Genomic DNA, 25459 nt, shown 5'->3' with positions numbered 1-25459 from the left:
ACAGCTGAGCATTCATAGCACTCCTACATCTACACTAAGCAGTCCAGTAAGTGACACATCACTGGATTCAAGCTCTCCGCCCCTACATCACGCTGCCTACAATGCCTACTAGTTTCATAACCTATACCTTAACATTTACTGTACAGTCTGTGATGGAGTAAATTGTACTTTTTCAATTAGTATTCTCTCACTAGAGACGTAATGATAGTGGAAAAATAATTAACTATTACCATTCAATGAATAGAATTAAATTTGATGGGATTTTACATTACCTTTTTTTTCTCTGCTTTTAGTTGTTCGACAAATGTTCATTTCTATTGCTTGTGTCTGTTGTGTCCCAGGACAATGACAGCATCATTGAATTCATTGTAAAGTATCATCTGTCATTTTGGTTCTCTTCAAAGATGACATTCAAAATTTTTGTCAATTCTGTCCTCCTGTGCCTTCATCACACTGCACATTTATTTCTGCTCAAATGGCCATATACAAGTTTAATGAGAGTAAGGTCAAGTAAAGTTCCAATTTTTTTTCTTCCAACTTCTGCAAGTGATGGACGTAAAACTGTGGTTTTCAAAAATTCTTCAACTTACTGTATGAAAAAATAAATATATTTTTAGAAAATAAATGCTTTTAACAGCATGCAGCATTATTTAAGCACCCTTAGGACTAGTCATCATAGGGTGATGCCCTATAGCAAAATTTTAGCACACCCACTACTTGCTTGCTGGCTATGGTTAGTCAACTTGATTGCTAGTTACAAAAATATAAGAAGTAATGAAAGAGATTTTAAATGGGTTTTCCATGATCAAGAGAGAAGGGGATAATATAGTTTCATATGATTAACGATGTATTCTCAAGTTGTCTCTTGAGTAGCTCAGAGCTATGCAGTCTCCTTGCTTGCATTTCTAATGACAGTTCTTATCCAGGAGCGAGTTATCATGCTATAACAAATTAAAGGGGTGGTCCAAAACTAAAATTTCTTTTAATCCTAAATCTCTATTTAACGTCATAATCTAATCACTTTACTAATATTCTTTAATTAAAAAGTCTCTATTGTTCCCTCACTACTCTATTTAACTACTTTATTTTTATTTTTTTACTGCTACAAGTAACTTCACTTGCGCTGGTCTCTGCTTTTCCTGCACATCAGACATGCTTACAACGAGCACTAACAATGCGCTGTCTTGCCGGCTTGTAATTTCTAATCAGAGCTAGCGAGCGAGCGCACTGGCACTCTCCAATATGCATAGTGACAAGAACCTACTGAGCATACATTGTAATTGACAACCAACGCATGCTCAGTAGAGAAGGGACTAGTCCAGCCCCTGAAACGGATGTCACTGATGATGCTTCTTTTCAGGGAGGGGGCAGAGGCTTTGGCAGTGACCACAACTTCTGCCCCCATGATGAAATGTTTGACTATTCCTGCATGCACTGGGATTCTCAAACAAAACATCATCAAAGAAGAAGTAGTAAAAAATACAAATAAATCAGTTAGAGTAGTGAGGTAATGATAGGGGCTTGTTAAATAAAGCATATTAGAAAAGAGATTACATTATGACATTAAATACATAGAGATTTAGGATTAAATTACATTTTTGTTTCAGATCACCCTTTAATCGTCTGTCAGTACTTGTTCTGAGTCTATATTGTTACCACTCATATAGAAATAACCGTGTCTTTGAACAAGGATATAGAAAATAAGAGCCCTATGAAGGAGGAAAGCGGCTAACTGCTGTATACAAGTCAATGGGTTGGAGAGAGCTGACTGCTATCTCAAGAGTTAACTCCCCTCCTGAAATGTAACTATTGGGCACCAGGAAATGAGCTGTATATTATGTAAGATAAAAGCTGTCACAGCTTGAAAGGAGATAGAAAAAAACAAATCAGTTGCACATTTCCTTATTTTCATGTTGTCTAAAAACTAAAGCAATTTAATAATATCTTTAAGGTTCAAAGAAGACACAAATCAATCAAGTTCAACCTATAACCTATCATGATGATCAATTACTTACCTGGTTCAACCACAGCCGCTCCAGTCCTCACTCCAGTGCCCACCCCTGATCTTTTATTACTTTGGCTTCAGAGAGAATGTCTTGTTGACATACACAATTGTGCTCAAAAGTTTACATACCCCAGCAGAATTTTTCCTTTCTTGGCCTTATTTCAGAGAGTATGAATGATAACAAAAAAACTTTTTCTCCACTCATGGTTATTGGTTGGGTGAAGCCATTTATTGTCAAACTACTGTGTTTTCTCTTTTTAAATCTTAATGACAACCAAAAACATCCAAATGACCCTGATCAAGTTCAAATACCCTGGTGATTTTGGTCTGATAACTGGCTACTAAAGGTAACATCCTCACCTGTGACATGTTTGCTTGTAATCAGTGTGTGTGCATAAAAGCTGAGTGAGTTTCTGGGATCCTGACAGACTCTTACATCTTTCATCCAGCCACTGACATTCCTGGATTGTGAGTCATGGGGAAAGCAAAAGAATTGTCAACGGATCTATGAGAAAAGGTAGTTGAACTGTATAACACAGGAAAAGGATACAAAAAAATATCCAAGGAATTGAAAATGCTAGTCAGCAGCGTTCAAACTGTGATTAACAAATGGAAAATCAGAGGCTCTGTAATAAACAAGCCACTGTCAGGTAGACCAACAAAAAATTCGGCCACAACTGCCAGGAAAATTGTTTACGATGCAAAGAAAAATCCACAAATAACATCAGCTTAAATTCAGGACTCTCTGAAAACTAGTGGTGTGGCTGTTTCAAGATGCACAATAAGGAGGCACTTGAAGAAAAATTGGCTGCATGGTTGAGTCGCCAGCAGAAAGCCATTACTGCGCAAATGCCACAAAGTATCTCGCCTACAATACACCAAACAGCACAGAGACAAGCCTCAAAACTTCTGGAACAAGGTATTTTGGAGTGATGAGACCAAAATTGAACTTTTTGGCCACAACCATAAATGTTACATTTGGAAAGAGGTCAACAAGGCTTATGATGAAAGGAACACCATTCCTACAGTAAAGCACCGAGGTGGATCGCTGATGTTTTGGGGATGTGTGAGCTACAAAGGCACAGGAAACTTGGTAAAAGTTGAAGGAAAGATGAATGTAGCAAATACTGGAGACAAATTTGCACTCATCAGCCTGGAAGCTGCACATGGGAAGTACTTGGATGTTTGTTCCAACATGACAATGATCCAAAACACAAGGCCAAGTCGACCTGTCATTGGCTACAGCAGAACAAAGTGAAGGTTCTGGAGTGGCCATCTCAGTCTCCTGACTAGAGATGAGCGGTGTTCGACTAGAACTGTTCGCCAATCTCAAATTCGAGCTGTTTTGGGCGGTGTTCGAGTTGTTCAACGAACCCGAACGATTTGCAAAAAATTCGGCTGTTCGAGGTTATGTTCGATAACTGTTCGTGCACCAAAAGCGTGTCCTGCATGTCTGGCGCTATTTAGAGCACCAATCATGCAGGGATTGTCTGCCACTCACTGTAATGCCACAGCCATGGTGGTTGTGGCATTACAGTGATTGCCCAAATCGATGGGAACAGTGCCAACAGTGAAACATGAAAAGCCGGCAATTCAGCAGCGGCATACACCGGTACCCGACAATTTAGAACCGAAAGAATAGAGAATCACACATAGATTAGATAGATATAAACATGTCAGCCACATATATACGAAGTACAGTGAAAGTGCTGCTTACTGTACTTGTCATTTAGCGTAAAGGATTTATCAAAAAAAATAATAGTGTTTTCATGCACCGTCTCTTTAAAAAAGCCGGCCGGCAATTCAGCAGCGGTACCCGACAATTTATAACAGACAGAATAGAGCTTCACACATAGATTAGATAGATAGAAACATGTCAGTCACATATATATGAAGTACAGTGATAGTGTTGGTTACTGTACTTGTCATTTAGTATTAAAATAAAGGATTTATTATTAAAAAAATTGGCGTGGGGTTCCCCTTAATTTTAGGCTCTAGCGGAGGTTAAGCAGACGGCTGGGGCAGATGTTTGAAGCCTGGGAAGGGGGTAATACCCACGGAGCTTCCCAGGCTACTAATATCAGCCCCCAGCTGAATACATAGCCTTTACTAGCTATTAAAATGGGGGACCCCCCAAAAAAAATGACGTGGGGTCCCCCCTAATTTAATAGCTAGCAAAGGCTAGGCAGACAGCTGGGGGCTGATATTAATAGCCCAGGAAGGGAGCCATGAATATTGGCCCCCTCCCAGGCTAGAAACACCAGCCGTCAGCCGCCCCAGAAATGGCGCATCCATAGGATGCGCCAATTCTGGCACTTAGCCTCGCTCTTCCACGCTGCCCTGGTGCGGTGGCAGGGGGTAATAGGGTTGGGGTTGATGTCAGCTTATAATGCCAGCTGACATCAAGCCCAGGTTAGTAATGAAGAGGCGTCTATAAGACACCCCCATTACTAACCCCATAGTCAAAGTTAAAAAAAACACAAACACCCAGAATAAAGTCCTTTAATTGAAATAAAGACACAATCCTTTATTGTTCTAAATTAAACCATACTTACCGTCACGCCCATTCCAGCTGAAGCCAACGATCTCCTGCAATAAAAGAAAAATAATAAAGCAACCTCATCCTTACCTTTCCATGGTTCCCACGACAGCTTCAGCTCTGCTACATCGAGATGACAGGCTGGACCGCAGCAGAACGCTGCCATCCAGCCTCTCATCCCGCAGACACTGAGAAGCGCAGGCTTGCTTGCGCTGCTCAGCGTCTCTCTGTGACGACATCCAGATGAGCCGAGTTCATGTCCAATGAACTCGGCTCACCTCATGCACGTCACTGACAGCGTGGGAAAATTCTCACGCTGAAGCGGTGAGTGCAGGAGAATTCTCCCACGCTGTCAGTGACGTGCATAAGGTGAGCTCATGTCCAATGAACTCAGCTCACCTCCTGCACGTCACTGACAGCGTGGGAGAATTCTCCTGCACTCAGCGCTTCAGCGTGAGAATTCTCCCACGCTGAAGCGCTGAGTGCAGGAGAATTTTCCCACGCTGTCAGTGACGTGCATAAGGTGAGCTCATGTCCAATGAACTCAGCTCACCTCCTGCACGTCACTGACAGCGTGGGAGAATTCTCCTGCACTCAGCGCTTCAGTGTGAGAATTCTCCCACGCTGAAGCGCTGAGTGCAGGAGAATTTTCCCACGCTGTCAGTGACGTGCATGAGGTGAGCCGAGTTCATTGGACATTAACTCGGCTCATCTGGATGCCCTCACAGAGAGACACTGTGGAGCGCAAGCAAGCCTGCGCTTCTCAGTGTCTGCGGGATGACAGGCTGGATGGCAGCGTTCTGCTGCGGTCTAGCCTGTCATCTCGATGTAGCAGAGCTGAAGCTGTCATGGGAACCATGGAAAGGTAAGGATGATGTTGCTTTATTATTTTTCTTTTATTTCAGGAGATCGTTGGCTTCAGCTGGAATGGGCGTGATGGTAAGTATGGTTTAATTTAGAACAATAAAGAATTGTGTGTTTATTTCAATTAAAGGACTTTTTTCTGGGTGTTGTGTTTTTTTTAAATACTTTACTAGAAATTCATGGTGGTCATGTCTAATATTGGCGTGACCCCATGAATTTCGGGCTTAGGGCAAGCTGATAATGCCAAGCTGGCCCTAACCCCTTTATTACCCAGTGAGCCACCGCATCAGGGCCCTGGATGAGTTGGGTACAGCGCCAGAAGATGGCGCTTCTATGAACGCGCCATTTTCCGGGGTGGCTGCGGACTGCAATTTGCAGCGGGGGTGGCCCAGAAAGCTTGGGCCTCCCTGCGCTGCGGATTCCAGCCCCCAGCTGCCTAGTTGTACCTGGCTGGACACAAAAACAGGGCGAAGCCCCACGTCAATTTTCTTTAAATTATTTCATGAAATAATTAAGGAAAAAAGGGCTTCCCTATATTGTTGTGTCCGGCCAGGTACAAATAGGCAGCTGGTGGTTGGGGGCAGCCCGTTCCTGCCTGCTGTACCTGGCTGGACACAAATATAGTGCGAAGCCCCACGTCAATTTTTTTTAAATTATTTCATGAATTTCCTGAAATAATTTAAAAAAATTGAAGTGGGGCTTCGCACTATATTTGTGTCCAGCCAGGTACAGCAGGCAGGAACGGGCTGCCCCCATCCACCAGCTGCCTATTTGTACCTGGCCGGACACAACAATATAGGGAAGCCCTTTTTTTCTTAATTATTTCATGAATTTCATGAAATAATTAAAAAAAATTGAAGTGGGGCTTCGCACTATATTTGTGTCCAGCCAGGTACAGCAGGCAGGAACGGGCTGCCCCCAACCACCAGCTGCCTATTTGTACCTGGCCGGACACAACAATATAGGGAAGGCCTTTTTTTCTTAATTATTTCATGAATTTCATGAAATAATTAAAAAAAAAGTACGTGGGGCTTCGCCCTATTTTTGTGTCCAGCCAGGTACAACTAGGCAGCTGGGGGCTGGAATCCGCAGCGCAGGGAGGCCCAAGCTTTCTGGGCCCCCCCCCGCTACAAATTGCAGTCCGCAGCCACCCCGGAAAATGGCGCGTTCATAGAAGCGCCATCTTCTGGCGCTGTACCCAACTCATCCAGGGCCCTGGTGCGGTGGCTCACTGGGTAATAAAGGGGTTAGGGCCAGCTTGGTATTATCAGCTGGCCCCAAGCCCAAAATTCATGGGGTCACGCCAGTATTAGACATGACTGCCATGAATTTCTAGTAAAGTATTTAAAAAAAACACAACACCCAGAATAAAGTCCTTTAATTGAAATAAAGACACAATTCTTTATTGTTCTAAATTAAACCATACTTACCATCACATCCATTCCAGCTGAAGCCAACGATCTCCTGCAATAAAAGAAAAATAATAAACCAACCTCATCCTTACCTTTCCATGGTTCCCACGACAGCTTCAGCTCTGCTACATCGAGATGACTGGCTGGACCGCAGCAGAACGCTGCCATCCAGTCTGTCATCCCACAGACACTGAGAAGCGCAGGCATGCTTGCGCTCCTCACTGTCTCGCTGTGACGGCATCCAGATGAGCCGAGGTCATGTCCAATGAACTCGGCTCACCTCATGCACGTCACTGACCGCGTGGGAAAATTCTCACGCTGAAGTGCTGAGTGCAGGAGAATTCTCCCACGCTGTCAGTGATGTGCATGAGGTGAGCTCATGTCCAATGAACTCAGCTCACCTCCTGCACGTCACTGACAGCGTGGGAAAATTCTCCTGCAATCAGCGCTTCAGCGTGAGAATTTTCCCACGCTGTCAGTGACGTGCATGAGGTGAGCCGAGTTCATTGGACATGAACTCGGCTCATCTGGATGTCGTCACAGAGAGACGCTGAGCAGCGCAAGCAAGCCTGCGCTTCTCAGTGTCTGCGGGATGACAGGCTGGATGGCAGCGTTCTGCTGCGGTCCAGCCTGTCATCTCGATATAGCAGAGCTGAAGCTGTCCTGGGAACCATGGAAAGGTAAGGATGAGGTTGCTTTATTATTTTTCTTTTATTGCAGGAGATCGTTGGCTTCAGCTGGAATGGGCGTGATGGTAAGTATGGTTTAATTTAGAACAATAAAGGATTGTGTCTTTATTTCAATTAAAGGACTTTATTCTGGGTGTTTGTGTTTTTTTTAACTTTGACTATGGGGTTAGTAATGGGGGTGTCTTATAGACGCCTCTCCATTACTAACCTGGGCTTGATGTCAGCTGGCATTATAAGCTGACATCAACCCCAACCCTATTACCCCCTGCCACCGCACCAGGGCAGCGTGGAAGAGCGAGGCTAAGTGCCAGAATTGGCGCATCCTATGAATGCGCCATTTCTGGGGTGGCTGACGGCTGGTGTTTCTAGCCTGGGAGGGGGCCAATATTCATGGCTCCCTTCCTGGGCTATTAATATCAGCCCCCAGCTGTCTGCCTAGCCTTTGCTAGCTATTAAATTAGGGGGGACCCCACGTCATTTTTTTGGGGGGTCCCCCATTTTAATAGCTAGTAAAGGCTATGTATTCAGCTGGGGGCTGATATTAGTAGCCTGGGAAGCTCCGTGGGTATTACCCCCTTCCCAGGCTTCAAACATCTGCCCCAGCCGTCTGCTTAACCTCCGCTAGAGCCTAAAATTAAGGGGAACCCCACGCCAATTTTTTTAATAATAAATCCTTTTATTTTAATACTAAATGACAAGTACAGTAACCAACACTATCACTGTACTTCATATATATGTGACTGACATGTTTCTATCTATCTAATCTATGTGTGATGCTCTATCTTTCTGTTCTAAATTGTCGGGTACCGCTGCTGAATTGCCGGCCGGCTTTTTAAAAGAGACAGTGCATGAAAACACTATTATTTTTTTAAATAAATCCTTTACACTAAATGACAAGTACAGTAAGCAACACTATCACTGTACTTATTATATATGTGACTGACATGTTTCTATCTATCTAATCTATGTGTGAAGCTCTATTCTTTCTGTTCTAAATTGTCGGGTACAGATGCTGAATTGCCGGCCGGCTTTTTTAAAGAGACGGTGCATGAAAACACTAATATTTTTTTTAATAAATCCTTTACACTAAATGACAAGTGCAGTAACCAACACTGTCACTGTGCTTCTTATATGTGTGACTGACATGTTTCTATCTATCTAATCTATGTGTGATGCTCTATTCCTTCTTGTCTAAATTGTCGGGTACCGGTGTATGCCGCTGCTGAATTTGCCGGCCGGCTTTTTTAAAGAGAGTGTCTTCTGAGCAGTTTGTCAGCTTTTGGACACCTTTGCAGGTGTTTTCTATGTGTTTCTATGTGTTTTTGTTTGCCTGCCATTGGTTTTAACGGTGTTCGACGGTGTTCTAAGGTGTTCGACGAACAGTTCGACGAACAGTTCCTCGAACATCCCGGTGTTCGACGAACCGAACCGAACCCGAACACTACGGGGGTGGCTCAACACTACTCCTGACCTCAATATCATTGAGCCACTCTGGGAAGTTCATGCTAGACAGCCCCGGAATTTACAGGAACAGGAGGCTTTTTGCCAAGAAGAATGGGTAGCTTTACCATGGGAGAAAATAAAGAACCTCATCCACAACTACCACAAAAGACTTCAAGCTGTCATTGATGTTAGAGGGGGCAATACACGGTATTAAGAACTGCGGTATGTGAACTTTTGATCAGGGTCATTTGGATGTTTTTGGTTGTCATTAAGACTTAAAAAGAGAAAACACAGTAGTTTGACAATAAATGGCTTCACCCAACCAACAACCTTGAGTGGAGAAAAAAGTTTTTTTTATCATTCATATTCTCTGAAATAAGGCCAAGAAAGGAAAAATTCTGCTGGGGTATGTAAACTTTTGAGCACAACTGTATGGCCACTGCAGCCAATCACTGGTCATGCTTCTAAGACCAATTATTGGAAGCAGCGGTCAAATGTGTTGAGATATCACTGCCACGGCCAAGTATTCAAAGATAACAAGCAATATATTTTGTATTATGCTTTTCTCATAATGGACGCAAAGAGCAAATCAACAGGTAATACTACAATGAGGACACTGAAGAAACAGGGGTTCTCATTGGTAAGTAATGCTTCTTCTCTTAATATATTGACCTCTTTTTTTTCTTGGTCATTGACAATCCCTTAAAAGTCTCTTTAATTCTTGAACTTTAGTTGCATCTAAGAGCCTACATGGAGGGCCAGATAATGTATAACTCAATGAATTAGAGAACACATTCTGTAGCTTTTTCTATACGTGGATGAGGTGGGTGTTTTTGGTCACTGCATATTCTAAACAAACCTTTCCCTCGCTCTTCAGTTTTTTTCAGCATCTCATCTTCAATGTCTGAAGATCTTGGGTGCATTATTCCCATAGTCATTCCCCTGTGCCTTCTGTGCTTACATGGATAAAGGAACATCTCTAGGGCATGCTAGAATCATTCACAAGTCCAAAACTTTATCTGTTATGCAAGGCGATTTCCCTGCTGTATTCACTTAATAAGAGCTCCGGTGGAGAAATCTTTAGTTATGAACTGTTTTATAAAAGACTTGTAGCTTCAGACTGAATTTATTTTCTGGCCACAAAGCAGTAACAGCAGACATCTAAAAATATATGAATTATTACGCTGGGAACACAGGCCCTGCAGGGGACGAAGTAATTGGCAGTGAAGCAGAGGCCAGCTGTTTGCACCAGGGGAGCCGAAAAACTTCATCTTGCTCGACAATTGTTTTTGTGACAGAGATGAATCCGTTTTTGTATTTTTTGGCACTTGTTACTTTAGTTCTTTTTTTTTATCTCATAGCTCCATTATTATGTACTAGTTTAATTTAGGATTCATTGTATTCTTGCAGTCTATTAGACGGCCGAAAGCTTGTGAGAATCTGTCTTACATTTTACATGATACTTCTCTTTTTTTAGGTTGTTAAAAGGGTTATCTAAAAAGAAAACAAAACCTTTCTATATGCCCTATTACATATAATATAAGTCATAGAGGGATGTTTGTACCCCCCACTAAGAGCCAAAAACAGAGAGACGATTTATGGAATATTTATCTCAATGGCCGACATGTGCTGCTCTATTTCCCCTGTTTCCCCAGAAATCATATCAGATCATTTGGGATAAGAAAGGATCATTTCCTTTTAAAACAATGGTTATCTCGTACTCAAGAAATAATTCCTTTACTATGTTGTCTCACAGTTCATGTGATTAAAAAATCTATTTTCTCAACACTGTTTTTATCCATATTCAGTAATCCATATGCATGATATAGAGGAGAAAAGGAACACTGTTTTCTTGTATGAGGGAAGGGATAACCTTGGATATAATACAACCCAGTCATCTCAGTTCACATGACTGCATTTTTTTGGTCCGAGTGCTGTTCATGGAAATAAAGAACTGCACTCGACCAATGTTATTCAATGGGGCAGAAGAACAATTTTTGTCACTGACCGAATCTGAGTGAGAAAATCACAGCATGCACTAGTTTCTTCCGTAAACCAGGTGAGACTCAACCAGTCAAGTCTATGGGTGCATGAAAAAAATCAGATACCGTACAAAGCCACGGTAACATAGGAAACTAAATGGTCCTGTAAATGATTAATAGCTGATGCTGTAAAAAAACGGATTGCATGCGGATGACAAGTGAGAAAAAAATTGTCTCACTTTTCTGGATGAAACTCTGAACAATCAGTTATTACTTTAAAACCAGGCACATACCCCATATTTGCCAAGGCTGTGGTTTGCCAATCCTGTGGTTTCTGGTAAAAAGAAGTTAGCTTGGCAGGAGATCCATTAGGTCCTCTAGATTGGGTACCTCCATGGATTCGACTTGATTTTCCATTATTTCCCATAGATGCTCAATCAGATTTCAAGAGCTTGAACTCTTTGTCATGTTCCGCAAACCATTGTTGAACAATTTTGCAGTAGGACAGGGCGTATTATTGTGCTGAAAGAGTTCAAGGCATTGGGAATAACAGGGATTATGTTACAGTTGGAGTTAGGGGAAATTGATTTGCACTCCCCGGTCCATCAGCCTCAACAGTAATCTCATTTTGCTGGATGGAGGACTGCTCTTTCCTGACTGCATCCATGGTTTTACTTTTGATTATCCAGCCTGGCTTTACATCATTGTTGCTGTGTAACACGCTTGATGTTGCACCAGGGCGGCTGATCAAAACTAGAGTCACAGATGCCATCAGGTTCTAACGGCTCCTGTTACATCCAGAGATTACTGTCTTGGCAAATGGACTAGGTCTTGAAAATCGATATGTATTAACTCCAAATGTAATGTTATTCCCAATGGCAGATTCCCAATGGCAGTGGCCTCTTTCAATACAGGGGTCTACTTGTTTTATATCAGTGTTAGGTATGAGATATGCATCAAAGTCACATTCACATGAATGCCAGGACTCAGCAGAACATTGCCAAGGGCTTCTTACCATAGTGCATCCTGGTGTCATCTCATCTTGTAGTCACTTTGATAATAATTCTCAATCCAGTCATGTACAGATCACGCTGCATTCCCTACTAAAGATGTCTCTACTGATTAAATCAGTGTAATCATTTTCAGTAGATTATGCAGCATAAGAAGCAGAGAAGACATAACTTCCACCGACGGTTGGTTTCTTGTTTTACTGCCTTGTTGTAGTCAACAGCAGTTAGCGAATAAGTGAATTGATCGACTATGGACACATTGAAATCAATTCTCTTACTCTTAATTTTGAAAAGTTCAGCACAAGCATGCTCTCCAGATTACACTTACACTCCACTTGCAGAGACACTTTACTAAAACATAATAACAATAAAACACATTACAGCATACTGTGTGCTTTCCAATAAAATCATCTTTTCTCCATATTCCGAGGACGTTCTCCTTACCAGCTGTAAGTGACATCTTGTGACACAGTTTCCACATATCTTATCAGTCTCCAGTAGTTTTTCTGTATAGCACATATGACAAGCTATTGTACATGCTGCATCAGTAGCAAGGTGGTGCCAGGTCATTACATAAGCTGTGTAAAAAAAAAAGATAGAAAGAGATGCAAAAATAAAAAAAAACTCCATAGGTAATGTAGGTAAAGAATTTTGGAACTGGTGGCAAAATACTTTTTTATGTTTTTCCCTAGTGCTTGGCTCAGCATTGATCTTCAGAAAACTGCTCCCCATCATCCCGGCTTTCTGCTTGCACTTCTTCTTGAACCATGTGGTTGGCTCTACTGCAGGCAGAGACAGCTGTGCCACTGCAGCATCTTAGGATCCCAGTGGCAATCAGATCAGCTTCAGAGCAGCACTTACAAGCTCCATAGAAAAGAACTTGAAAGCGCTGCATAGGATGGCAGTAACCTAGACAATGAGCCATAAATTTAATGATTTAATGCTCTCTTTGATGCTACTACAAGGATGTCTGATCTATGGAAGTATTGTCATGGGTGTGTCAGAGGTGACAGACAGTCGTCCTGCAGTTGGTTGCAGGAGATCTCCACGTTTGGCATTACAGACATCTTCTTAGATGGTGGCCATCTCTAGGACCCAGCGGCTACCTCCCTCTGACTAATTAGCTCCCTGGCCTGGGTGTATAAATACCTGGTGTGTCCGAGAGGGAGGTGCCGGTGATATTCATTACTACTTGTGAGGCTTTAGCAAGAGCAGTACTTCGTCCTCTCTGGAGCTTGAGTAAGTGTGCACATTTGTTTGGAGTCGTCTAAAGCTAAGCAATTCCCCCCTGTTTGTCTACCCTTGTTGTCTTTAGTGTTTAGTGGAGATCGACTAGTGCTCATCTCCTCCCATCCCTAGCCTTAGCCATACACCAGGGAAAGTCAGGGCGAGGCATTGGTGAAGAGCCAATATAGGGACGGTAGTTGAGACAGGGTGACACTAGACCAGACGAGGAGGTCTCCCCTTCCCCCATTCCCTAGAGTCTCAGCTCCCTTTCCCTCTTCCATTTGTGTTGCACTAAGTCTTTCCTACACCTGGCGTGACAAGTATAACCTATAGGACCACCACTGAGAACAGGGACAGGGGCACACAGAAGCAAAACATTTTTTTCCCTATAGCAATTAGTGGATGTCACACTAAATTTGATATAAATACTCTTCAAATGTTCATTGTGTTTTCAGACATCTTGATCTTATTTTATAATTAAGTTGCTAAATCTGTAAATCACTTTGTTTAAATATCTTGTCAGGGAAATCTACTTTTTGCTCCACCTGAGCTGAACTTTAATTCTAAAACGTCTCAATTCACAAGTAAAATCTGTCTTCAGTTAGACAGTTCTCCTGAACGGACACTTACAGTTCTCTGTAGAACTTTTTAAGAACCAACCGTCATATCCTATCCCAGTAATGGGGACATCTCTAATCACTGTAGACAGGTTTTACTCATGAATTGAGACTATTTAAAAAATAAAGATCAGTGCAGGAGGACAAAGAAGCAGATTTCTCTGACAAGATATATTAAGTTTCTTATTTTCATGTATTAATATGTGTAAAAAAAAGTAAAATAAAATGATGGTTACTTTTTAAGGCTAGAAAATGGATTGTGGCACATTTAATAATACTTTCCTAAATTTAGACAACATAAAACTAGGCAGGACAGGCAGAAACTGTGCTAAATTTATCAGATTGATGTACAACGAATAATTTGGCATATCTTGTAGATAAATTAGATTCGGCCTTTTGGTTGGCTTACTATACAGTATAACATTTAGCTGAGATAATAGATGCTCCATTAATAAATCTGCTGCTATTTACTCCATTTAGTCACACTTCTTTTTAAAGACACATTTTAATAATTTTAAGTGATGTAAAAATAACTAAAACCCACATCAGTCAGGGGTTCGCTGTAGTAAGATGCACCAAATTCATTAAGAGGTGCAAACCACCAAGATTTCATCTCTGTTACACACCTGTCCCAGGTCCGGGCTCTGCTCCTTGCTAAACTTTCTTGTGCTCCATGTCGGCTTTGCAAGTTTCCCGGCGTTCTCCCATGTGATCATCTACCTAGGCCTATATAAGGCCCACCAAGACACACACCTGTGTCTAGGTATAAAGACTTCTAAGTGCTCCGGAATCCTGTGTGCCTGCAGTCTCCAAGACCTCTGCTACCTGTTCCCAGTCTCCTGTCCAGCTGCGGTCTCCATGACCTCTACTACATTTCTGTAATCTCCAGGACCTCTTCTACTTGTCAGTGGTCTCCAGGACCTCTACTGCCTTTCTGCAGTCTCCAGAACGTCTGCTATTTTTCTACAGTCTCCAGGACCTCTGCCACTTGCCTGTGGTCTGCAGGACCTCTATTACCTGTCTGCAGTCTCCAGGACGACTGCTACTTTTCTGCGGTCTCCAGGACCTCTGCTACCTGTTTCCTGTCTCCTGTCCTTCTGCGGTCTCCAGGACCTCTGCTACCTGTTCCTGGTCTCCTGTCTGTCTGCCGTCTCCAGGACCTCTGCTACCTGTTCCTGGTCTCCTGTCCGTCTGCCGTCTCCAGGACCTCTGCTACCTGTTCCCGGTTTCCTGTCCGTCTGCGGACTCCAGGACCTCTACTACCTGGCTGAGGTCTCCAGGTCCTCTGCTACTTTTCTGTGGCATGCCTCACAAGGAATCCTACTAGCATTGCGGGCATAATGAAAGCCAAAACTTTTTGTAAATTTGACAGGCAGGCGGAGTCTCATCCTGTCACACAGGCTCCTCCCCAGCTCTGCCCATTTTGGCAGAGTTGATAGAAACTCACTTTAAAACGCCAAAAGTTGCACAATTTTTGCACAACTCCGTGTTGCACTTTTTTTTTTTACTTTTCAAAGTGTTTTACCCCAGTATTCTGGCATACAAGCTTTGATGAATAGCCCCCATATGTCCAATATCTTAAACTAAAATAGAGGACCAAAGTAGAGCAGGACATAGAGATGTGTCAGTGAGATGGGCTTTGATATATAAGAAACGTCAATGAACACTGAGATAAGTGGTGCGTAGACTGTGTGTTTTATCTAATTCATGGTGACAGCTGCATTGTGAACTTCTGTACAGTTATATAAGAGCTCATTATCAGCAGTAATATAGTAATTCTAATCACAGAAGAAAAATACAAGTCAAATATATTTTCTTTTATTATCAATTACAATTTGAACTTTACCATAACCCCATGATTTCTGTCATCATACAGATGTGTTAAATAATGAGTTGCTCTGAATATTAAGATTCTCTCACATGTATGGATTAAATTGAATTTAATTACAGTGAATAATATATTTGTTTATATGTAAATTATGATTCTGATCTTCTGATGACTTTAGTACAATTCATAGGAAATCAACAGATATATATGTGATAAATAGATGCTGAAACTGCACAAAAAAAAATCATTTCCACCATTTTTTGGCGTTTCATTTTTACTGTGTTCACTGTAAAGTAAGAATGATGTTACCCTTATTCTGCAGGTCAGTATGATCAAAATGATACCAAGTTTATATACAGTGCCTACAAGTAGTATTCAACCCCCTGCAGATTTAGCTGGTTTGATAAGATGCAAATAAGTTAGAGCCTTCAAACTGCAAACGAGAGTAGGTTTTATGAACAGAAGCATAAATCTTACAAATCAAAAAGTTATGTTGCTCAGTTGAATTTTATTAAATTTTAAACATTAAAGTGTGTGTCAATTATTATACAACCCCTATGTTTAATATTTTGTGGAATAACCCTTGTTTGCAATTACAGCTAATAATCGTCTTTTATAAGACCTGATCAGGCCGGCACAGGTCTGTGGAGTTATCTTGGCCCACTCCTCCATGCAGATCTTCTCCAAGTTATCTAGGTTCTTTGGGTGTCTCATGTGGACTTTATTCTTGAGCTCCTTCCACAAGTTTTCAATTGGGTTAAGGTCAGGAGACTGACTAGGCCACTCCAACACCTTGACTTTTTCCCTCTTGAACCAGGCCTTGGTTTTCTTGGCTGTGTGCTTTGGGTCGTTGTCATGTTGGAAGATGAAATTACGACCCATCTTAAGATCCTTGATGGAGGAGCGGAGGTTCTTGGCCAAAATCTCCAGGTAGGCCGTGCTATCCATCTTCCCATGGATGCGGACCAGATGGCCAGGCCCCTTGGCAGAGAAACAGCCCCACAGCATGATGCTGCCACCACCATGCTTGACTGTAGGGATGATATTCTTGGGGTCGTATGCAGTGCCATCCAGTCTCCAAACGTCACGTGTGTGGTTGGCACTAAAGATCTCGATCTTGGTCTCATCAGACCATAGAACCTTGAACCAGTCTGTCTCAGAGTCCTCCAAGTGATCATGAGCAAACTGTAGACGAGCCTTGACATGATGCTTTGAAAGTAAAGGTACCATACAGGCTCGTCTGGAACGGAGACCATTGCGGTGGAGTACGTTACTTATGGTATTGACTGAAACCAATGTCCCCACTGCCATGAGATCTTCCCGGAGCTCCTTCCTTGTTGTCCTTGGGTTAGCCTTGACTCTTCGGACAAGCCTGGCCTCGGCACGGGAGGACACTTTCAAAGGCTGTCCTGGCCGTGGAAGGCTAACAGTAGTTCCATAAGCCTTCCACTTACGGATGATGCTCCCAACAGTGGAGACAGGTAGGCCCAACTCCTTGGAAAGGGTTTTGTACCCCTTGCCAGCCTTGTGACCCTCCACGATCTTGTCTCTGATGGCCTTGGAATGCTCCTTTGTCTTTCCCATGTTGACCATGTCTGAGTGCTGTTCACAAGTTTGGGGAGGGTCTTAAATAGTCAGAAAAGGCTGGCAAAAGAGATCTTTAATCCACACATGTGAAGCTCATTATTCTTGGTGCCTGAACTACTTCTTAATACTTTTGGGGGACCAAACAGAATTCTTGTGGTTTGAGGGGTTGAATAATAAATGACACTCTGAATTAACTTTTAACGTTTTTAAAAAAAAAAAAAAAAAAAAAAAACAACAAAATTTGCTGCAGTGCATTTCCCACTTCCAGGCTGATCTACAGTACAAATGTCACAATGCCAAGTTAATTCCGCATGTGTCAACCAGCTAAATCTGCAGGGGGTTGAATACTACTTGTAGGCACTGTATACTGTATATATAGGCAGATACCATACTTATCCATCATGCAATACCACCAGGGAGGCATCTGGTTATCTCCAAATTTATTCTGCAGCAGAACAACCCCAAACATACAGCCAATTTTATTAAGAACTATCTTCAGCATAAAGAAGAACAAAGAGTCCTGGAAGTGATAATTCAGTCCCTGATCTCAAAATTATCAAGTCTGTCTGGGGTTACATGAAGAGACAGAAGGATTTGTACATGCCGACATCTACAGAAGATCTGTGGTTGGGTCTTCAAGATGTTTAGAACAACCTCCCTGAGGTTATAAATTTTTAGGGGAGAAACCAGCAACAACGGTGGCTCAGTGCTTTGCAGCGCTGGGTCCCTGGGTTCAAATCCAACCAAGGACAACATCTGCAAGGAGTTTGTATGTTCTCCCCGGTTTCCTCTGGTTGCTCTGGTTTCCTCCCACACTCCAAACACCTACAGATAGAGAATCTAGATTGTGAGACCCAATGGGGATAGTGATGATAATGTCTACAAAGCCCCGTGGGATTAATGGTGCTAAGTAAATGAATAAAATAAAAAATAAGTGTTTAATTCACTTACTATTGCTTATCTGAAATAAAAAAAGCCCATATTTGATATTAAAAATATTTTTAGTATCCCATAGGTTCATTTAACTTAAGGGTGAGGAACCTTTTTTCTGCCAAGGGCCATTTGGATATTTAAACCATTATTCAAGGGCCGTACAAATTGTGCACTAACTTCGCACACAAATTACCTTCTGACGCTGGCCCTGGGGTCAGGTAGTAATCTTTCATTGCACGAGCCTCAGCGTTCAGTAGAAACTGCTGCGTGCGCGTGCTCACAGAGCAAGAAGAAATTAATGGGTCGGTGGCCATCAAAACACAGCTGCCGGACCCCAAGAATCTGCCCGAGGGCTGGAGAAAAGGTAATAGCGGGCTATAAATTGCCCGTGGGCCTGATGTTCCCCACCCCTGCTAAAAAGCATAGCTATGCTGTTTAATTTCCCACTGAAATCAATTTAACAATGGAATGACCTTGTTGCCGAAAAGGAGATTTGACATTTTTCAATGTCCTGTTGAATTTAAAAAAAATAAAAGCTTCATATATTTTTTTATCTGGGCAATGCGACCTTCTACACTTGAAATAGTGTCCCTTGAAATATATGAACTACAGTATGTGAGTTCTATGAGTGCATTTAGTCATGTATTCATAAATCCCTTTCTGTGTTGGATCAATTTACATTTTATGTTTAATAGTTCTTTAATAGTGATTCATTCATCATCTTAAAGCACCCAGAAGCTCCGAATCCCTGGACACCTTGGCAGTGCAGCCAGTGACTGTCTTACACATCCTTCAAGCATAGGAAAGGCTAATTAAAATTAGAAATGAATAGAGAAGTTGCCAAAAGTCAAACTGACTGGAAGGAAAGAAATTCTAAAATTTAATGCAGGCTGCGGGTGACAATAAAAGGCTGTACTAACAAGTCATCTTGACATGACAGCCAGATTTCAGCATTTATATTGTGTATTTAAAAACTGTCTGCACAGTAGTAATATAAGAAAGTTTGCAGATACTGCTCATCCCATCCAATATGTTACACGCCCACCGCTAGGTTCAGATAGGGGTGAGACAGGGTACATGAATTCTTTGGAATCCTAGGGGAACCGTTACTCAGGGCGACCATAGACCATGTGCTGCAGCTTCTCTCAGGCACACAGGGGTATTGACCCTCAGGCACAGACACCTAGGTTGTTTCACTTGCTGACTAGACACACTTTACAAGAGTCCTCATAAACGGTAGAACAGTAGCATTTAATTACAAAGCCAGTGCAAGTTAAGTCTTATGAGCAACAGGCTCCAGTGACAAACAGTACAGTTTCCTTAGCAGCACAGCAGTTCACAGTCTTCCTAGTAGTACAGGACAGCACAGTTCTAATGCAAAAGCACATTAATGAACACAGCATTCCTTACAGCACAGTGAGATGGAGGAGGGGGGGTGTGCTGAGGGAGATGATTCCTGTGACATCATTTCTTCCAGTCCTTATCTTTCTGTCTGACAATACTCTGCACTGCTAGTACCTGACCTGTGCTTAGCTTCACTCCTGACTTGAATCCTTTTCACTTGCAGGGGCGCTTCTGTGAGATGCAGATCACACACACCACCTTTCTCTTTGGCTCCAGTCAGACAGTAAACAACTTCCCCACAATCCCCCTGGGGCTCCGCTAAAACACTCCCCTTCTCCTGTGACTGTGTTAACCTCTCTAGTTTCTTGATGCTTCTGGAGCACAACATTTCCTGTCTCATGTGCTTGTGTTACTTCTAATAGCTGCTGAATGCTTTTAAAGCAACAGCACTTCTTCTGCATGTCACAGATATATGTATGTTGTTCAATCTGCTTCCTGGGCAATCCACTGCATAGTGCACGGATAAAGCTTGGAAGCTATCAAGCAGCGTTGTTCAAAGCGAATTAAAATCAAAAAAATATCTGACGCGTTTCGAGTCTGGCTGACTCTTAATCATAGATGTATCTACGATTAAGAGTGACGCGTTTCAAGTCTGGCTGACTCTTAATTGTAGAAGTACCTATAACTAAGAGTAGATAAAACTATGATTAAGAGTCAGCCAGACTCGAAACGCGTCAGATATATTTTTATGCCCATGCTACTTCTTTTTGTTGGCTTAAAAAACTTATTTTCATCAATCTTCCCACTCTATGAAGAATGTAAATCCATACAACCGCCTCCCTTGACATGTTGTATAGCAGCACTTTTTATCTTCCTGGTCACTTTAGACTCCTGAAACATTGCCTCCTCAGTGGCTATAAAAGCTCTTAATTCTGCTTTAAATCCTAATGTCTTTCTAATTTGAAATATCTGGAGGGAAAGTCTTGATTTAGGATGACCCTGGAATAAGTCCTCTTGGTAGAACTACTGTACATTTTTTGGTGAATACGTTTTTTATATTTTGGAAAAAAAAGTAGCATCTCTGCAAAATTACAAGGGTTAAAAATGGCTATAAAATGTAACCTCTCAGACTTATCTTACAGGATAGAAAGAAAACAAGACGAAAATATTAGACAATGGGGGTAATAGATTTTATGGGCTTGGTGGTGATTACTGATGATTACTATCACCCTTTGCCCAACAGTGGTTTTGTATAAAATAGCACCATGTATTTTTTTATAGCTATTTCGATGATGCTTTTTATGTGCTGAACTCTGAGTGTTTACACCATACCCTTCACTTATTTGGGACACATTTATTATCACTGTATTAAACTTAGCTTGAAACTGGACTTGGTGTCATGCTTCTGGATTCGAACCCTTAATTCTGTGTTCTATGTTCTGCGTCTTTTTCCGCTGAGCCACAACTAATACACCTTTTCTTTGGGTGTTTTAGTTCTGTTATCTCTGTTTCTGTTGGTTTTGGGTAACAGGTGTTTTTCATTTACTCCTTTTGTCTGTCCTATCACCTTTCGGGTGCAGCTTTAAATACTTTCCCCTACTGGTGTTTCCTGATGGTGATAGACTTTGTTGGATTCATTCACTGTGCTGTTGTTGTTGTTGGTTGCAGTTACTTTGAGTGTGATTCTTTTTCTCCTTAGGGAACTGCTACTCTAGCGATCGTAGGAGCTGCTAAAGCATTCAGGGTAAGCCGCCGTCAAGTGGGGGTGCAATTGCGTTGCCTTAGGGTGCCAACCTCTGCGGTCAGGTATGGACAGACCAGGGTCAGAGAAGGGATTTTCCTAGTCTGAACAGGGACCTGTCAGGTTCAGGTATTTGTCTTCCTGGTGTGTACATTACCCATGTGAATGTGCTTTGGCAATCATAACATTTGGCAAGCAGCATCCCCCAATAATGAATGCTAGATACCTTGATATCTTGATATGAATTCACAAAGCTGCTGTTTTCATTGGTACTCATGTAATAGCATGGTTTTATTTCGTTCCTGCTTTCCATTTTGCAGGAACTGAAAGAGCTCATAAAAATGAAAAAAGCATATACAGAATGGGAGGAATAGAGCTAAGCAACAGTACATGTGAAAAAGACTTAGGTATACTAATAGATCATAGACTGAACATGAGTCAACAGTGTGATGCAGCAGCAAAAAAGGCAAATACAATTCTGGGATGTATTAACAGAAGCATACAGTCTAGATCACGCGAAGTCATTATCGGTCTTTACTCCTCTTTGGTCAGACCTCATCTGGAATACTGTGTACAGTTTTGGGCACCACATTTTAAAAAAGACATAGACAAACTGGAGCAAGTTCAGAGAAGAGCGACCAGAATGGTGACTGGTCTGCAAACCATGTCCTATGAGGAACGGTTGCAGGATTTGGGAATGTTTAGCTTGCAAAAAAGAAGACTGAGAGGAGACTTAATAGCTGTCTACAAATATGTCAAGGGCTGTCACATTGTAGAAGGATCATCTTTATTCTCATTTGCACAAGGAAAGACTAGAAGCAATGGGATGAAACTAAATGGGAGGAGACACAGATTAGATATTAGAAAAAACTTTTTGACAGTTAGGGTGATTAATGAGTGGAACAGGCTGCCACGAGAGGTGGTGAGTTCCCCTTCAATGGACGTCTTCAAACAGAGGCTGGACAGACATCTGTCTGAGATGATCTAGTGAATCCTGCTTTGAGCAGGGGGTTGGACCAGATGACCCAGGAGGTCCCTTCCAACTCTACCATTCTATGATTCTATGATTCTATGATTCTAGCTCCTTGTGATCTACTTACACTTTGCAGAAACTGGCACAACCCATGTGTTTCTCCTCAGTGCAGCCACTAATTCTGCCAAAGGGTGTGATTCTCCCTTACACCTTACTACCCCACCCCATGCCATTTGTGTATTCTCCTGCATTTTGAACTCTGCTATAGCCTATATGATATCCTCTAACCTTGATGCTGCTCTGAATGTAATTTTCTTGCCTTTCCATGTACACAATGTCCCAGGTACAAATATACTCTTCCCATGTACCATACACTTTTCTGTCTTAACGTTTCCCCTTTTTGCCAATAGTTTTTACTCCTATAACAATCCTTGAAAAAAGGGGGTGACGGAAACTAATAAGCAAATTAAAGCCGGTCAAAAGCAACAGCAACGCCAGCTATGTAAAAGAGTTGCACAGATTCTTCAATAGCATAATGGCTCGAAATTTGTAACAAAGATGATTTAATAAAGTTACTTAAATTTGTATTTAGGGTGAAAGGTAACAAAAAAAATGAAAGGCACGAGATGCTTTGCGTTTATTGGCAAGTTAGTATCTAGCTAACTAGGTTTGGAAATACAAAAACTAGCCTTTTCTTCATCTTTTATGCCATATTGCAGTTCAAATCAAAGTCCATTCAACTAAATTCATATTAAATATATTTTAATATTATGTTCATATTATAAATGACATTTCTAAAATAAATTGACCGGATCCTAAGCCATCTTCTGTAATTTGTTCAACACACATTTCTGCTGAAAGTTATGACTTTCAATGAGTAATTCTGTGTGGTCTACTATAATTTATTTTCCCAGTGGATGTCCTTAACAAATCTTATGACAAAAATGTATTAGTTTTGTGATTAAATTAGAAAAATATGTCTGTAGACGATATCAGCAGGATATCTTCTCAGATCCTTCATTCCTAGATCTCCTGAGGAACCATCTTCCATAGGGGAAAGGCCTTGAGATATACATGTGGACAGATGATTAAATTGACACTTATTGTTATAACATCGAAGAAACAATTTTTGACTTTATAACATACTATGTGGATTATTCATCATCATCATCATCATCATCATCATCATCATCATCACATGTATTGTTTGTTTATTCTACCCACGTAGACTTTTGTATCGAGTTATTATATCTGAATGGAATCTTTGCTAATAAGGGTTGCATTAGGGACAGACTGTGCCTAGTGGGGGTGCCGGTTGAGCATCTCAATTGGGGTGGCAACCTTCATTGATAGGCAACAATTGAAGACAGGGGATATGCAGTGTACATTCTGGTAGGGTCCTAGTCTTTTACCGATATTAAGCTAAACATCATGTATTTTTAGATTGTGATGTACTTTGTACATCACTGGTGTACCCACTCTGCATTTTTTTTATATATTCCCTCTTCATTATTAAAGGTGAGCCTCCATCTAGAGCAGGGTCAATTTAGTGACAGACGACGTTGAGTGGGGGCAACATTTGCGTATTTGAATTAGGGTGCCAAACACCCAGCTGTCAGGTAGTATTACAGCTACGGTATGCACAGGGCATTATCCTTAGTACCCTTATCCATTCTCTACACTATACTATATACTTTTTATGCCACATTTTTGTTTTGCACCTATACACTGGATTGTTTTGTTGACGATTTCTATCTTATGACTAGAGACGAGTGAACCCAAACTGTAAAGTTCAGGGTTCGTACCAGATACCTAGTGTCTGGTGCTGAACTCCAAACAATGACTTCTACTAGAAGTCCATTTTACAGTTCGGGATTTTGGGGAGGAGAGAGAGATTTTCCAGCTCCAAATTTCAGGTCATTGATTTCTATGGGGTCAGGTTCAGGTTCAAGTTCGGGTACAATTCTGGTACCTGAACTGTACTTTGAACTGAATTTTGGTAGGACCCAACCAACCCCAACTTCTACATGTCCGCTCATCCCTACTTATAATCTAATAAAAGTTATGTTTTAAAGAGGATGTTTTTGTTAATATTTTTTTTAGCAATACCACTAACAGTAAAATAAGATATATTAATCCATTTCATTCCAGCATGTGCCCCATTCTTCTCTTTATATTGGCTACAACCATTATAGCCTGTGTACCCCCAAATGACCACTGCAGTTAATAACTGGCCTCAGTTATATATGGCACAAGAACACTAAGTTCAGTGATTTTCAGCAGTGGTCATGTGGGGTATACAGGCTGTGATGGTGGCAACCAATGTAAACAGAGGATAAGCTTGGTGGGGTTAAAATTACTGAGTATATACTATTTTACTAGCATTGATGCTGAATTTTTCAGCATGTAAGCCACTGTCTATATACTTTATTTATGGTATGGGTTAACTTGCTGATCAATGAGGGTCCGACCATTGAGTCCTCCAGCCATATTGAGATCAGAGCTCTGGAACCTTGTGTTGGGACGGGGAGGAGGTGCGAGCAGAGGTGCGCATGTTCAACATCCATTGCATTCAGTGTATATTTGAGTATGGGAGAAAACTGAACCCTAAGTTCAGTTTTCCTTGGCAGCCCCATAACAATGTATAGATTGCACCTCCATTTTACTCAGGATGGGGCTGCAAAGCTCCATTCTCAGTGTTGCAAAGTCTCGATCTCTGTGATCAGCAAGTTATCCCCTATACCATGGATAAGGGAATAACTTAATTTTTTTTAGGAATAACCCTTTACTTAGACATGGTATAGGAAAAAAATAATACTAATGAATTTAAATATTTAAGAAAAATCACAGCTTTTATTATTAATAAGTTTATGAAGCGGCAAGATAAAAGAAATGATGTCCAAAGGTTTGTTTAATTCCTATAAGACATGTCATTCCAAAAGTGATCCAACTGCAAATATTCTTATTGCAGCCAGTGAAAGGCAATTATTTTCAGGCTTCTTATGAATGTCAGACATGTTGCTGGTTGCTGGTTTTTGTTTTTCATTTCTTAATTGGTTTAAAACATTTTTCTTTTTATTGAAGCTGCCAAATAGTCCTTTAGTGTACCCAACATGACCATAATAATAAATATATTTTGACATATTATTCCATAATTCTTTTAGCTGCAGTATGTACAAATCATATAGCTTTTACCCTGAAGTTACATCTGACCTTTCATCAGTTTTAGAGTTTATATTTTATTTATTTTATGCTTTATAGCTTT

General features: G+C 41.4%; 1 protein-coding gene across 4 annotated transcripts in view; it reads left to right on the top strand.

Moving 5' to 3' along the window:
- The window catches only part of PITPNM3 (PITPNM family member 3), a 901527-nt gene that overhangs the window by 231717 nt on the left and 644351 nt on the right, over positions 1-25459 (top strand). Inside the window, exon 1 of one of the 4 annotated variants that reach the window (XM_073667829.1) lies at positions 21175-21224. The exons of the other annotated variants lie outside the window; for them this stretch is intronic. The gene's annotated coding sequence lies outside the window, so the exon portion shown is untranslated. Of the gene's footprint in view, positions 1-21174; positions 21225-25459 lie in introns of those variants that run through there. 4 annotated transcript variants of the gene reach the window in all.

The sequence above is a fragment of the Phyllobates terribilis genome, unplaced genomic scaffold (genome assembly GCF_046119375.1).
Source record: "Phyllobates terribilis strain yellow unplaced genomic scaffold, ASM4611937v1 Scaffold_2__4_contigs__length_985480577, whole genome shotgun sequence".
Taxonomy (NCBI): Eukaryota; Metazoa; Chordata; class Amphibia; order Anura; family Dendrobatidae; genus Phyllobates; species Phyllobates terribilis.
Note: the sequence above shows the minus strand (reverse complement) of the source record. Positions and strands in the feature narration are given on the sequence as shown.